This window comes from Anabas testudineus, chromosome 18, assembly GCF_900324465.2.
Source record: "Anabas testudineus chromosome 18, fAnaTes1.2, whole genome shotgun sequence".
Taxonomy (NCBI): Eukaryota; Metazoa; Chordata; class Actinopteri; order Anabantiformes; family Anabantidae; genus Anabas; species Anabas testudineus.
The window spans coordinates 2,805,465-2,819,314 of record NC_046627.1 but is presented as its reverse complement, the minus strand read 5'-3'; the positions used below and the strand labels follow the sequence as shown (position 1 = coordinate 2,819,314).

The window sequence follows — 13,850 nt, the reverse complement described above, 5'->3', positions numbered from 1 at the left end:
GAAACAGGAACTATAATCTACTATAACACAGATGACTTCTTAAAACTAAATGATCTGAATCAGGATCCATGTTCATCGAAATGTAAATTATAGTTTCAACTGACATAAGAAGTTTGTGAACTGTCCCAGATAAAGGAGAAAACTGAGTTTCATGTAGACAAAGAGTAAATATGTTTCAGGAGGAAGGAATCACATCAATGAAGAAGGATAAAGTCGATGTTCAGGTCTGTTATGTTCCAGATGTGTTTGTCTTCAGTTTCTGTCTAATCCAACTCAAACCTCCTCGTTGACTCACAGCACAGAGCTGCAGACAGTTTGTTGAAGCAGAGACAGTTTCTCCAGAGGTCCCACGGATTCAGGACACTGAAGAAAACCTGGTTTATTGTGTTTCTCTGGGACCATTCAGGTAGAAAGAGTTCAATGTTGAAACCACTGATCAGATATGAGTCCTGTTGTTGTTCACTGGGAGAATTCAACAAACACTGAGTTGAACTGTGTCTCCTCCATCCTCCACTGTTTCACTTCCTCATTAATACCTGATATCCTAATCTACTCAGGTCAGAGCAGGAATTTTACTAATGGACATTAGGAGAAGATACAAATCCTGGTTTATTAAAGTGTTAATTTATTAAAGTGTTTATAGTTTTATATCAGTTAATTAATTAACTCTGCCTCAGTGTTTTTCAGCGTTCACTCAGTGTTTTTCTGACTAAAATACAAAAATCACCACTTTCTGCTCAGGTGGTAGAGCAGTCGCCTACGAACCCCAGGGTGAGTGGTTCGATTCCCGGTTCCTCCTGGCTACTAGCTGAGGTGTCCTTGGACAAGACACCGAAACCCTGTAGTAGCGCCGACTCAGTCTGGCAGCTGTCCAACCGAATTTCCCCAAGGGGATGAATAAAGTATACATTATTATTATTATTAATGTACTGTATACACTGTATTGATTGTATTTTTACAACTGTTTGTAAGTTCAAACATTTTCTTGTCATTAGTGTGGATTGATCACTGATAATAATTAGAATAATATCTAATTCAGTTTCAGTCAGTTCTTCAGTACAAACACATCAGTGTTTTGGAGAAATGTAGTTTGACCAAAGTGTTGGTGAAGAGTCATCCAGAGGAAGTTATCTCTGGATTTACTTCTTGTTGGTCTAAACGTTTCACTTCACATCAGTCTGCAGCAGCACAGTGAGGAAGTAACCAGCACATGGAACAGATTATAGATCAGTAAGTGGAGCTTCAAGAGCTGCAGCAGCTGCAGCAGCTCACACGATGACTCACTGTTGAAGAATGTGACTCTAAAAGTATTGGGACACATTTCCACACAGACTTTGGATTACGATGGTACCAAACTGTGAGATGTTTACTTTGAGGAATTTTACTCTGGATGAGACACAAGATGGTAGAAAACGGTAAGAATTGTCTCCGTCTAGTTTTCAGTCTGTTAACTCTGTCTGTTGTATTTCGTCTGCTGAGCATATAAGGAACTCCAGCAGAAGTCAACATGTTGTTCTCATTAACAGTGTATTTCTTTGTTGTCTCGTCTTTGCTGATCATCTCTCCAGTGTCTCTAAATGAAGATCAGTGTTTTTTATTACTGATTGTAGAGTTTACACTCAGCTCATCGTCACGTCAGTCCAGTTGACCCTCTGTCAGTTCAGTCGTCGTGCTTTTTTATGAACTCCATGTTTCGTTAACCAGACCTGTCGCCATGTTTCTGACTGACATACTGTTTTGTCTTCACTCTAGTTTTGTTGCTTGCTCGTCACAAAATGAAGGTTTTCGTCTGAAAGGGAGGTATTTTTCAGATGAATTAGTGAAGTAAAATAACTTTCACATCAGTATTTGAGTGAGTGGTTTGATTTCTGGATCTGATTCTGGAGCAGACACGTACTGGCAGCTGTCCAACCACAATTTCCCAGAGGGAATCAATAAAGTATTCATTATTATTAGTAGTAATGAAATAATCACCAAATCATTTATTAATATACTTAAGAATTGCAGACCTGCCAACCTGTGCACACTTTTTATAACAGGTACAGATTTTAGTATCAAAGTCCACTAGTTCTCATTTGTTTGAGTGAGATCAGCTTCAACAACAGTAGAAACTGTAGATCTGTAGTAGAAACTGATGAAACGTGCACTTTTGGTGCCACCTCATTAGTTTACAGTACATAGCTGAGGAAAAGTTGCAGAATCCTGTTTTACTCACTTTGTAAAACCTCAGTGGTTCATGTCAGTTAACATGTTGTTACAGAAGATCTGTGGAATAATATCTGAACATACGAGCTGCCAGTGGGGACGAAAAGATGTTGGTGACTTCATGACCTGATTGGCTTAGGATTTTCTCCTCCACCTTCTTCAGCTGTTCCTGTGTGAGCTTACACTCGAAGACAGAGAATGTGTTTTTACTCTTACTGTGAAACATTTAAACAAACTCCATGAATCTGCTCTAAAATCACTTTGTTCACAGTGAAAGTCAGTTTCTGGCAGCAAGATTAAAAAGGAGTTTCATAGATCCATCATTTACTGAAAGTGCAGAAACAAACTGTGTAAATCCCACATTACTTTCACTATTACTACGTATACTACTACTACTACTACTACTACTACTACTACCATGGTGGTAGAGTGGGTAGAATTCCTGCAGCACAGCTAGAAGGACGTGATCTCTCTCTGGCTCCTCTGTGAGGATCTTCATGTTCTCTTGTACCTGTGTGTCCAGGTACTTCTGGTTTTTCTTCCACAGTCCAAAGACATTGAAGGATGAATAGTGTCCAGGGTGAACTTCACGTCTCACCCAGATGAGACAGGCTTCAGCACCCAATGACAACGGACAGAGAAAAATAATATGACATAATAATAATAACACAGGACAATGGAATAGAAACTGTTTCCTCTCAGATGGAACTCCAGCTTCTGTTTTCTTAAATTAAAATAAACATTAATCACAATAAAATGCTGTCAGATTAAGATTCACATAGATGAACACAGTTCTCATAAAAACCCATTAGTTTTATAAACTGCAGATAAACTCAGGATTTAGATGTTTAAAATCAGGTCTGAGCTTCATGCTTTAACAATAACTATGAATATTTATTATTAATGTTTTTACTTTTTAAACATCATCTCTGTTATTTCAGATCATGTTGATGCTAAACTGAGTTTCATGTGATGTGATGATGAAGAGTAAATATGTTTCGGTCTTATGTCTTAAAGAACTGTATCACTGATCTGCTTCATATCTTTTCTGTGTTTTTTTCTTCAGTCCCACAAGAGATTGAAGTAAAAGCTGGAGTTGACGTCACTCTTCAATGTCAGGGACCCAGAGATGCTGATATCCTGATGTTAAAGTGGATCAGACCAGACCTGAAGTCTGAGGGTTATGTCTACATCAAGAGAAGGAATCACATCAATGAAGAAGGATAAAGTCGATGTTCAGGTCTGTTATGTTCCAGATGTTTCTAGTTTGTCTTCAGTTTCTGTCTAATCCAACTCAAACCTCCTCGTTGACTCACAGCACAGAGCTGCAGACAGTTTGTTGAAGCAGAGACAGTTTCTCCAGAGGTCCCACAGATTCAGGACACTGAAGAAAACCTGGTTTATGAATCCTAATCAGCTCAAGTCAGAGTATTAATTTTAGAAATGTACATAAGGAGAATGTCAAAATCCTGGTTGACAGTTTTCTGTTAGTTTATTAAAGTGTTGATAGTTTTATATCAGAGATAATTAATCAACTCAACTTCAGTGTTTTAAGTCTGAGATGGAAACAGGAGGCTGATCTAACATGAATACACATATTCTACTGTATCTATTCTACTGTATATAATCTAATATATAATCTACTATATATACTGAATAAATGGAGATGGCTGACACTGGCTTCTCCCTTATACTTGGGTTCGGATGCTTTACTGTCCACCACTGAAGTGACTGTTAGATCACTCAAAAACTTGGAATTCCTTCTTTCCTTTAGGAAAGCTTTATTCCAGCATTTCTTATTACAATCACATTCAGGTTCATGTGTTTTTATGTCTGTGTGTGTGTGTGTGTGTGTGTGTGTGTGTGTGTGGTTTAGTTCAATGGACGCACACACTGCATAAACAATAACGGTTGCAATGAACTTAATGAACTTACTGGAACTCAGAGAAACTGTCCTCACTCCGTGACCTCCTCATGCACGTAGCTGGTCCGATCGGAACATACCATTCCCAGAGGGGGGGAGCGGAATAGTCCAAGTGGCATTGGCCTTTTTAACAGTTGCCCCCAAATTTCTTTAAGAAATCTGCACAACAACAAGAAAAGACCTATTGTCACTACTGGAACATTTAACAGTCTGGCAGTTTTGGAAGACTGATAATTCTGGATACTGGTCGGGTGTAAGAGCGATCTCCTACTTTGACTTCCACAGTCCTCACTCTGCCATCAGATGCAGGGAATGTCTGAATAATTAGTCCAATGGGCCATGAAGCCCGAGGCAGCTGTGGATCGATTATCATTACTACGTCCCCAGCTTGGAGATTTACAGATTCTGAACACCACTTCTGGCGTGGCTGAAGACCAGGTAAGTAGAATCGGATGGAGCTCCTCCAGAACTGATCTGCCAATATTTGGCTGTGACGCCACCGCCGTCTGCTGAGGATCTCAGACTCTGGATATACCACCTGAGGTAATGATGCATCCTGCTGCCCCATAAGCAGGATGTTAGGTGTAATAGGATCAGGGTCTGCCACATCGGATGAGGTGTAGCCCAATGGTTTAGAATTAAGGATACCCTCAATTTCCACAAGCACAGTCTGAAGGACCTCTTCAGTGACTGACTGTGTGCCAATGGTGACTTGAAGTGCTTGTTTGAGGGACCTTATCTCCCTCTCCCAACATCCACCAAAATGGGGAGCGCTTGGTGGGTTGAAGGTAAATTTGATCTGTTGAGAGGCCAGCTGGCCTTGAAGGTCTGGATGTAGTGAAGAGAATACTTCCTGCAGTTCTCGTTCTCCACCTCTGAAATTTGTGCCTTGGTCAGACAGTAGCTCAAAGGGTTTGCCACGGCGGGCCACAAACCGTCTCAGAGCCATAAGGATTGAATCTGCATCAATACTAGGGAGGAGATCCAAGTGAACAGCCCTGGTGGTCATACACTTGAAGATGATCCCCCACCTCTTCTCGGTCCTTCGTCCAATCTTTATATGGTATGGACCAAAACAATCAACCCCTGTTGAATTAAAGGCTGGTTTGTGGAGGCGCAGCCTCGCTGGTGGAAGATCTGCCGTTCGAGGCTGTTTTTGATTTCCACGCCACTTCCTGCACCCAGTGCAATGATGCTGATGTCGTCTGACAGCCTCTCTTCCCCTTAGAATCCACTACTTCCTCCTTAGCTCAGCGAATACACGTCCACATCCTGGATGGTGAAGTTGGTCATCATAGTGCTGGATAAGGAGTTGTGTGATCTTATGTTTTGGATCAAGAATGATTGGGTGGAGGGTCTCCTCCTCAATGACAGCAGTATGGCGGAGTCGGCCACCAAGTGATGATGCGACTGCTGCTTGAGATAGACTTCCCCATCATTAACCTCTGATAGTCGAACCACTCGCTGAAGTAAGCTATTTTCTGCTTCTCGATAATGGTCTGCAGTAGGTGGAGTGTTAGCCACCCAGTGAAGGCACTGGGCAGTGGCTGCAGCAACCTGAGGCCAAGTCTCTAATTGCTCAATGTCTGGAACAGCTGGGTGAGCTGCTATGAGCCCACAAAAGTCTTTTTTACCACCTCACAATCTGCAGAGATAGATGGTATCTGATGCAGTTGTGGCCACTGAACTGAGCTGTTTTTCAAGAAAGCAGGACCTTGATGTCACAGTTTAAGGAGGGGGACGAGGCAGGAATGAACTTAAACAGGATTTATTACTGAAAACTACAAAAACAGGCAAACTAAGGAGGGTGTCGACAGACACTACAAAAACAGGCAGGAACACGAGAACAAAGTAACAACTCAAGGATCAAAGGACAAAACAAAAACCATTGCACAAGGGCAGGAAAAAAGTAACAAAGTCTAAGGTCCAGAGGGGGAAAACAAGTCCAAGGAATCCAGGGGGGGAAGCAGACAGGGCTGAGGAGGACGGGCAGGAACAGACATGGAAAACAGGCTGGAAACAGGTTGGGAACGACGACGAACTGACAGAGGTGAAAAGGGCTGAGGAGAGTTTTGTAGGGGAAAGTGGGCACAGGTGAGTCCAATGTTCAGCTGATTGCTGTGAGCAGAGGGAGAGAATGGGCTGGTGGGCGGAGTCCAGAGGGAGAGTGAAGTGAAGAGGTGAGGGAAATCCTCAGCTTGGCCTGAAGCCAGGCCGAAACGGTGACACTTGAAACCAGCGGCTGTCTGCTGTCAACTCCTGCAGGTGCTTGCCTCTGGTAATATCATCTGCAGGGTTATTTGCAGAATCCACATATCTCCATGCCTCTCTGTCAGTCAAATCCTGAATCTCTGCAACACGGGTTCCTACAAACATTTTGAATCTACAGGATTCTGAGGACAGCCATGTGAGCACAGTGGTCGAGTCTGTCCATAGTATTATCTGGTGAATGAGGAGTGTAAGTTCTTTCTTTAGCACATTTGCCAGCTGTGCCCCTGTTAGTGCTGCACACACTTCAAGGCGGGGAATGGACTGTTGCCGTTTAGGTGCCACACGGGATCTGGCGGTGAGAAAGGTGGTTTTGACTTTGCCTTCTGTGTTCTTTGTACGCATACTGTATATGCCACTGTATGCGCGCTCTGAAGCATCACAGAAGATGTGTATTTCTCTGTAGTTAGTGTCAGAGTCCATTTCCTCACTGGTGTAGCATCTTGGCAAGACAATGTTCTTCAGGGAGGAAAGCTCACTCTCCCACTCTTGCCACATGTGAAGAAGACCCTCTGGGGGTGAGGGGTCATCCCAGTCCCTTTTCTTATCCCACAACCTCTGCACTATCACCTTAGCTCTTGTGGTATTAGGCACAATGAACCCTAAGGGGTCATACTGACTGGCAAGCACCTGATATATGGTGCGGAGGCTTACAGTTGAATGTGTGAATGAGTGATGGTTATAGGTCAGAGTATCTGATGAACAATGTCAGCGCAGCCCAAGAGCTGGTTCAGAGGCATCTTCTTGACCTTTGTTGATCACAAGCTCTGCACTGTCTGATCTGATCTCAGGTGGAAGGTGGGAGATGACAGTGATTTTGTTACTTGCCCACTGTCTCAACTCAAACCCACCACTGCCCAATATGTCCTGCAATTTGTCCACAAGCACTCTGGCCTCATTCTCTGATGTTAGACTACGCAAACAATTGTCAACATAGAATGACTGCAGTACTGCTTGTCTGATGTCCTCACCCTCACGGCTGTGTTCGATAATGTGTTTCTGGGGGGCGAATGTGGCACAGCAGGGAGAACATGTGGTGTTAAAGGGAAGCACTCGCCATTCATATATGCTGGGTGGTTCTTCTTGTTTCACATCTCTCCACAAGAATCTGAGGAGAGGCTGGTCCTCTGGAAGAAGTCTAACTTGATGAAACATACTGTGAATGTCGCTGCTGACAGCCACAGCATGCTCCCGGAAACTCAGCAGTACAGCGAGCAGGGAGGGGCCTAGGGTTGGTCCAGGCAGCAGGAGCTTGTTAAGATTCTCACCTCGAAACTCAAATGAACAATTAAAACCCACTCTGTTCTTTCCATTGTGTGTCACCATATGATGAGGAATATACCAACTGGTGGGCGTGTCTTTGTCACCAGGTCCCAACTTCTGGACATAGCCGGCGGTGATCAGCTTTTGTATTTCTACTCGGTAAGCTGCTGCTTTCTCTGGGTCCTTTACCAACCTCTTCTCTGTAGCTCTCAGCTGGGGAAGAACTGCATCCTTTGGAGCTTTGAGTGGAGGCATATGCTGTACACGTAAGAGCGGTGTAGCATATCTCTGAGTGCCTTCTATCTCTTTCCTCACTGTTCTCTGTTCCAGGAGGGCTACGGCCTCTTTGTCCTGGCGTGAGCGGGTGCAAGTTTTTTTGCCTCCGCCAAGGCAGAATGTCCATTGGCCTTGTGGTGCTGAAGGTTCTGATTGGTCTTTTGGGCTTTATTTCCTTATGCCTCGTCTATAATGTTTCTCCTGTTTCTTGAATTCATCATACTCGTGCCCTGGGAGATTGATGTCTGTGGACCTGACCTGTAATGGTATTCATCAGGATCACTCTCTGATGAGCTATTATGGGATGTCTCAGACGATTCCCTCATTGTTTGATGACCAGCATGACTGCTATGTGAGAGACTAGGATCCTTTAGTGGAGAAGATTGCTTTGGCTTAACTGACAACTGCAGCTCTGTCATGGCTGATGTGGGCTGTACAGGTGGACTACTCACTGGCAATTGCTGGACCAGAACTCCCAGATGCTCTACCTGTTTGTGAAGCTGGTGAGTGTCCATGGAGCTCTGATGGGTGAGTTTCTCCAACTTTAACTGACTGTGCTCATTCTGATAGCGTAGTCTGTCATTCTCCTGTCTTAGCTCCTTCAATTCTTTCAGCGGAGCGTCTTTCTCCACATCTACTTCACGCTTGTCACTGTTCTCAAACTCTCCCTTGAATGGCCACTGTTCCTTTATGACCCACTGTGATGAGAGACCATTGTCCTGACTGATGGGTGATACTGAACGTTCACCACCCACTGCACCCTCATCTTCCACAGTATCCTCTTCATTCTGGTGAACAGGAGTAGGATGCACCTGTGAGCGATGGCTCCTCTGATGAAATCCAGAGAGATCATAATCTTCAAAGTGTGTGGAAAGGTATGACTGCCTCCTGACTCGCACACTACGTTGTTCTTCCAATAACTTGGACATCCTTATCAGTGGTGAACAAACATCCGGCTTGAAGGACCATGAATAAATGGAGTTGGCTGACACTGGCTTCTCCCTTATACTTGGGTTCGGGTGCTTTACTGCCCACCACTGAAGTGACTGTTAGATCACTCAAAAACCTGGAGTTCCTTCTTTCCTTTAGGAAAGCTTTATTCCAGCATTTCTTATTACAATCATATTTAGGTTCATGTGTTTTTATGTCTGTGTGTGTGTGTGTGGTTTAGTTCAATGGACGCACACACTGCATAAACAACAACAGTTGCAATGAACTTAATGAACTTAATGAACTTGCTGGAACTCAGAGAAACTGTCCTCCCTCCGTGACCTCCTCATGCACGGAGCTGGTCGGGGGGAGCGGAATAGTCCAAGTGGCATTGGTCTTTTTAACAGTCTTCTTACTAATGGGGATTTACTCATCATCTGGTTCCATATTAATACATCAGACCATTTAGGAAAAAAAAGATCCTATTTCTTGAATGTGTCTTTCTGTTGGAGGTTATTTAAAATAAAAACAGTTTGATGGTAGAAAACGGTCAGAATTGTCTCCGTCTAGTTTTCAGTCTGTTGACGTCTCTTCCGGGATTTCGTCTGTTGAGCACATGCGGAAGTCGACATGTTGTCCTCAGTAACAGTTTCTTTCTTTGTTGTCTCATCTTTGCTGATCATCTCTCCAGTGTCTCTAAATGAAGGTTAGTGTTTTTTATTACTGATTGTAGATTTTACACTCAGCTCATCGTCACGTCAGTCCAGTTGAGCCTCTGTCAGTTCGTTAACCAGACCTGTCGCCGTGTTTCTGACCGACGTACTGTTTTGTCTTTACTCTAGTTTTGTTGCTTGCTCATATCAAAATGAAGGTTTTCGTCTGTAACGGAGGTATTTTTCAGATGAATTAGTGAAGTAAAATAACTTTCACATCAGTATTTGAGTGAGTGGTTCGATGTCCGGTTCTTCGTGGCTACTACACTGAAACCCTGTAGTAGCACAGACATGTAGGGGAGACCGGGGTTGGTTGTCATTGATTATAACTCGGTTCTTTCTATGCTATGCTACAAAATGTAGCTGCTAGCTTTGATGTTAGCTAAAAAGTCCAGTTGGGATGTTTGTCACATTCTCGGGGGTTGGTCGTCACATGTGGCGACCAACCCCTTCATTTAAATAGACATGTGTGGTGTGACCTACCAGACCGTTTTAATTCTTTTTAAATGGAGAAATGGGCAGAAGGTTTGTGAGGAAGACAAACAACGGGCAGACTCCACCAGATGTAATGTTCAGGGAAGCTGCACAACATCAGTCAGAGGAATGGCTAAATAATTTCAGATAAACTATCGAACACTGGCCAGATATTGGAATAAAATAAGTCCAGCTGAAGTTGCTGGAGATGGACTTTTCCCATCCTTGCCAGTAGGATAAATCAAAAATCGTTCAGTTTTCAGTGAGGAGCAGGAAAACCAGTTGACAGAGTACGTCATCACTGCATCGGACATTTATTTTGGCCTCTCTCCTGCTGAAGTCTGCAGACTGGTTCTCTGGCTTTCTGAAGAGACATCCATCACTTTCAATCAGGACCCCGGAGGCCACTAGCCTTTCACGTGCCACAGCTTTTAACAAGCATAATTTGGACCAGTTGTTTGACAACTTGGAGGAGGTGATGGGAAGACACCAGTTTGAGCCCCAGTCCATTGGGAATAATAATAATATAATACATTTATTTATAGAGCACTTTTCTAAACATATGTTACAAAGTGCTTCACAAGACAGACAAGAAACACATGTAGCCCAACAAGATCAACTTGAGCAGCACTAGGCAAACAGTGGAGAGGAAAAACTCCCCCTAGGGGAAGAAACCTCCAGCAGAACCAGGCTCAAGTTAAACGGCCATCTGCCTCGACCGGTTGGGGAGCAGGAAACAGCTATACAAACAAAACAATAATACAAACAACTACCACATCGGTCCTTGGGGAGACCAGTTCCAACGTAAATACATTGTAATCTAATGGAGAGTCTTCCCAAGGACAGATTTGTTTTAGTTTACAGAAGATCGCAAAAGGCTCGCCGGTAGAGGTATGTTTTAAGGAGAGTTTTAAAAGATGTTACTCAGTCAGCTGATCTTATATCCTCGGGTAAGCTGTTCCAGAGTTTAGGGGCTCTAACTGAAAAGGCTCTGTCACCTCTAGTAGTCATTCTGACATCGGGGACATACAGAAGATTTCTACCAGAGGATCTCAGGCTATGTGCAGGCTCATAAGGCTTTAAAAGCTGGGATAAATAGCTGGGAGAAAGGCCATGCAGAGCTTTAAATGTAATTAATAAAATCTTAAAATCAATCCTAAAACATACTGGCAGCCAGTGTAAGGAAGCTAAGACAGGAGTGATGTGATCGTATTTTCTTTTTCTAGTTAAGAGTCTTGCAGCTGAATTCTGAATAATCTGGAGCCGATTAATAGATTTCTGGCTGAGACAAGTGAACAGACTGTTGCAATAGTCAAGGCGTGAGGAAATAAATGCATGTAAGATTACTTCAGTGTCATGAAAAGAAAGAATTGAACGTATTTTGGAGATATTTCTAAGATGATAAAAACATGCCTGAACAAGCTTTTTGACATGATGCTCGAAGTTAAGTTTACTATCAAACCAAACACCAAGACTTTTTGCAGTGGGCTTAGAATTAGCTAAGAGAGAATCTGTGCAGGGCAGAATGTGTTTGGTTATACGTTGTGGACAGATGACAACTATTTCTGTTTTGTCAGAATTCAGCTGCAGGAAATTTTGAGCCATCCAGTTTTTTATCTCATTTATACACTCATGTAAGGAACTCAGTCACCCGTGGTCTGATATCTTAAAGGGACAGTACAGCTGAGTGTCATCAGCATAGCAATGAAAAGAAACACCATGTTTGCGAATAATATGTCCCAAAGGGAGCATATACAAAGAGAACAAGATTGGCCCCAGCACTGAACCTTGCGTACTTTACAGGAGAAAAAGACGACTTGTAGTTATTAACTGTAACACAAAACGATCTGTTGGACAGGTATGAGGAGAACCAGTCCAGTGCAGTGCCTTCTATTCCAGCCCAGTGCTTTAGCCGGTCTAACAAAATTTGGTGGTCTACTGTATCAAAAGCAGCACTAAGATCAAGGAGGACAAGAATAGAGCACAAACCAGCATCAGAAGCCAACAGAATGTCATTGGTTACCTTCAGTAGGGCGGTCTCTGTGCTGTGGTGTTTGAGAAAACCAGATTGCAATTCGTCAAAGATGTTATAGTTGTCTGCGGCTAGAAATAAGTGTTTAGACACGTACTTTTCTAAAATCTTTGATATGAAGGGTAGTTTGGAGATTGGTCTGTAGTTTTCGGGGGATGAGGGATCTAGACCAGGTTTTTTCAAAAGAGGTTGCAGAGATGCAATTTTAAAATAATCTGGCACAATCCCAGTGGACGGAGAAGTATTGAAAATAATCAGGAGAGAGGGAGCAAGCGAATCAATGATCGAGATTAAGAACTTAGTTGGGATGACATCAACTGGGCTGGAAGATGGTTTCATTCTAGAGACAGTTTGTAGTAGCTCAAATACGGACATGGGAGGAAACTGGCTTAAAGTGCATTCTCTAAAAGGGTGTGAAACTATGACTGGTGAGGAGTTGGGGATGACAGAAGCTCTGATTGATTCTATTTTATCATTAAAATAGGTTAAGAACTTCTCACAATCTGCATCACTTTCAGCTGGGATGCTAGGGGGGGTTGGGTTTACTAACTTGTCAACAGTCTGAAATAAAAATGTAGGATTATGGCAGTGAGCAGTGATCAGGTCTGAGAAGTATTTAGATCTGGCACAGGTGTGTATTCTTTACCATCGTATTGTAGTGGAGTAATGCTTCTTTCATAGCTTCATAATGCACTTGAAGTCCGGTTTTCTTCCATCTCCGCTCAGCTTTCCTACACTCAGCTTTACAACTACGAATGCTGACATCTATCCAAGGCTGTTTGTTGGTGTCTTTACGAGACACATTTGCAGTTTTTAAGGGAGCAGCAGCCTCTAGCGCAGAGGCACAATTATTGTTGAAAAGGCGGACGACATCATCAACATGTGATGTGCAAGAAATACCCTGCTTCAACACAGAGAAGGTGCTAGTGAATTTAGCTGCTGACTGGCTGTTAAATAGATGGCGTTTAACTGTGGATTTCTGAGGTACAGTGATTGGATGAAGACAAGTATCAAATAGGACACATTTATGATCAGACATGGATCCTTTAACTCAATAGAATTTAGAGTCAAACCTAAAGTGAATATCAAGTCAAGGGTGTGCCCCTGGTTATGGGTCGGACCTTTGACATGTTGAACCAGGTTGAAAGATTCAGTAAGACTGATAAAATCATTTGCTAGAGTATTAGTATTATTGTCAATATGAAGGTTAAAGTCTGCAGCGATAATGACCTTATCATACCTCACAACAATGTCAGCAACAAACTGGGAAAATTCTGACAAAAAGTTACCATTAGCTTTTGGTGGGCGGTAGATGACAGTACAACATACAGGAACAGAGCAGTGGATAAGAAACGACAGAGCTTCAAAGCAGTGAACCTGTTTAAGTGATAGCATTGAGCATTTGAATTGATTTTTAAAGACCACAGCAACACCACCACCCCGACCACTTAATCTAGGGGAGGTGAAATAAATGAAATTAGGGGGACAGAGCTCCTGCAACTGGATAGATTCACCTATCCTCAGCCAGGTTTCATTTAAGAAAAAGAAGTCTAAATTCTGAGAGAGGATAAAGTCATTTAAGAGAGATGTTTTGTTAGAGAGGGATCTAACATTTAGAAGACCAAGTCTTGTAGTAGGAGAACTAATATTAGTACTAGGGTTGGTCAGAGGCTTAACAAGATTAGAATAGTTTCTTTGTGCTGCTATGTGACCTGTTTGCTGTCTGCCATTGATGATAACTGGAATAATATTGACACTGATTGGA

General features: G+C 42.8%; 1 long non-coding RNA gene and 1 pseudogene across 1 annotated transcript; both read right to left on the bottom strand.

Annotated features, from left to right (window-relative positions):
• LOC113168364 overlaps positions 1-13,850 on the bottom strand; it is an 80,290-nt pseudogene that overhangs the window by 56,536 nt on the left and 9,904 nt on the right.
• LOC117153077 lies at positions 245-3,661 on the bottom strand. Its single transcript, XR_004463506.1, has 2 exons — positions 3,601-3,661; positions 245-374 (listed from the first exon to the last, which is right to left on the bottom strand). It is a non-coding gene; the product is annotated as an uncharacterized LOC117153077 (long non-coding RNA).